Source organism: Triticum dicoccoides, chromosome 6A, assembly GCF_002162155.2.
Source record: "Triticum dicoccoides isolate Atlit2015 ecotype Zavitan chromosome 6A, WEW_v2.0, whole genome shotgun sequence".
Taxonomy (NCBI): domain Eukaryota; kingdom Viridiplantae; phylum Streptophyta; class Magnoliopsida; order Poales; family Poaceae; genus Triticum; species Triticum dicoccoides.
Window position 1 is genome coordinate 224,724,396 of NC_041390.1, and position 2,984 is coordinate 224,727,379.

A 2,984-nucleotide genomic window follows, 5' to 3' on the forward strand; every position below is an offset into this window, starting at 1 on the left:
CATAGAGGGACTTAGAAGGATGTCTGAGATCCCTTTCCTAGAGTGAGAAAGAAAATGAGCACAGGAAATTAAAGGGATGAGGAAGCAAAAGTCGAACAAACACATTATTGGACACTGTGCATGCAAACATTCGTTCCCAAGCCCAACCCAAGATCCCATGCAACTGCAGCATGTGCCCCCAGCGCCCCACTCCCCAACTAGTGCAATATTTAGTCTTTTTATTTAATATGTGCTGTGAGAAGTCTCAAGAAAAACGTACTGTGAGAAAGGATTTCAATAGAATTGACAACGCTGTTGAATTGCAAAGGTAAAGTGGACGGCTATTTGCTAGATATAAGGGTTCAAGGACAACTTCTCCATTGATCAAAACCATGATATATACCTGTCTAGCATATATGCCAGGTTAATGTGTTGTACTACCCTATGTTAAAAGTGCTTCTCACTTCAAAGCAAACATACTTCATGCCTCCTTTTTGGTTTGTAGGAATCTCATAGGATTTTTATAGGATAGGATTTGTATAGAAAATTTTTCTTTGAAGCCCTTTGGTTTGTAGGAATGGATTCCTATTCATATGTAGGATAGGAATCAATCCCTCACATTTTGGAGGAAAAAAACATTAGCTAAGACTCAATGGAAAAATTCCTATCCTATGTATCAAATGACATCTCTTTCTCTGTAGGAATTGAGATACATGTCATCTCACTTCCTATGATCTTCCTATTCCTATAACATTCCTATCTTATGAACCAAAGGAGGCCTCAATGTAAACACTATCAACAGTGATTCTCGTCTTAGGCACATTGGAAGCCTAGGGATTTGCAATTTTGGGTTGGTCTGATGGTGGCAAAGAAGCACATTTTCTGCTTTGGATCTTTTGCGACAAATGAAGGCTCTGAGATACGTTTCTGGGTGGATAAGTGGTTAGGAAATGCCACTCAGAACAATATCGAGACTTGTGCCGTTTTATACGCGATAAGAATGGTATTCTTGCACATGTGCTCAGCTCCTGCCCGACGGATATATCATTTAGGGGGGATTTGATTGGCCCTTGTCTAGTGTCATGGCAACATCTTCTATCCCACAATTAGCATGACAGAAGGACAAGATGTGTTCTGCTCAAATCTAACTACAAATGTATCATTTATAGATGACTCTATGTATCTTGCACTGTCGCGCTCTCGGAGATTCCAGAAAACCCCTTCCATACTTTGTGCTCTCTCTCCCTCCCTCCCTCCCTACATCTCTCTCTCTTCTCCTCCTCCTCCTTCTCCTCCTCTCCTTTGTGAGTAAATCTTATCAAGCCCTAGGCGTTTTTAACTTGAAAACTAATCTCCCCTCGCGTCGCCCTCTCGAGGGTGACTCGGGGGCGACCAACCCGTCCGCCTCCTCCCCTTCTCGATTCCTGTCCTCGCCGCCGCCGGAGATGGGCGTCGGGTCCCCCGCGCGGACGCCGTTGAGGGTGGCGGCGAGGCCCTCGGCCGCGACGCCGCTCGGGCTCGGGCCTAAGGGTTTGAGGCGGCGGGCGGCGCTCGCCGGAGTTGAGGGCCGCGTCTACTCGGTCGCGCGGGCGGCGAGTTGGCGGTGGATGCGGGCGCCGCATGGAGGGATCCCCTGCTGCTCTCCTTCGCCAGATCTGAAGACGGCGCCCCCGTGCTGCTGCTTCCTCCTTGTCAGTCCGGCCGGATCCGGTGGCGGACTGCGCGGATGTGGGGTTGGGAGCTCTGGATCGGAGTAATTTCTTGGCCGGCTGCGGCGACCACGACGCCGGGGCGGCGCTCCAGGCGCTGTTTCCTTCTTGAAGGCTGCTTCGAGATCCAGCTCCCTCTCCCTCGTCCTCCCCCTGCACCCGGGTGAAAACCCACAACTTTGGTTGGGCGGCGGCGGTGCCCGGCTCCGTCACCTTCTTGAAGGCGCCGCTTTGGGTCCGCGGGGAGGTGGGACAGCTGCAGCGCGTTCTTGGCGTTCCTGATGGCGGCGGTTCTCGTTAGTGGTGTCGCTTCACCATGGCGGTCGGCTGGTCCGGCTCTCGTGGTGATTGTGGTGCTCAAGTCTTCCTGGGGTGCTCCCGTACCGTTCAGAGAGGCTGGAGGTGGAGCGGCTTCATCTTGCACGGAGCTTCGGTGGAGATGTCAAGTCATGCCTGACCGACAGGTGCTACGCTTTGTCATGCCTGGTCGGCAGGTGATACGCATGACAGATCTTCCAAAGACTTCAAGATGTGTCGGCTGGTGGTACTTGGCAGCATGGTGCTGAGGTGTATCAGCGGCGACCGTGACGTGCTTAGCTGTTTGTGCGCAGGTAGGAGGTGCCGTTGGGTGCCGTGGTGGCGTCGACGATAGCTGGACCGAGCACGGTTGATGCATCAGTACAGTTCTGAAGATGGAGCGGTGGCAGTTGGCGGCAGCGGCCTCTGAGTGCACGCCGGACCGGTGAGACCCATGCCCGGCAGGCGTCCTGGATGGGACCTCAGGTCTTAGATGTTAGGTTTGGCTGCGATGTCTTTTTGGTATTAGGCCCGGGCTATCTGCGCCCCTTCATCAATTGGATAGAGCTGCTTAGACGGCGGCTTTAGGCTTACAGTTGTATTACTTTATAAGGTCTTGTGAGAATAATTAATGAAGTGGTCGTATGCATCGCCCAGATGCAGAGGCCGGGGGTCATCCTCCTTTTCTAAAAAAATCAAAGAGATCGATAGAGGTTCTTGAGTCACTTATTTGTAGTTCTTTGGCAAAGGGTTCATTCCAAATGACTTGTTACTCTTGGAGGGTTAATTAACTCCTAGACGATTAGTGTTGCTTGAAACCCTTCAATTTGTGAAGGAGCCAAGAAGTTTCCAAATGCCTAATTTGTATCTGCCTACAAGTGTGCTAATATAGCGCATTTGTAGGCAGATACAAATTGGACGCTATTTGGATGATTGGCCATATAGAACTCACATACTTAATTGAAAAAAGAGGTGTTTGATTATATCGTTGTGAGTACA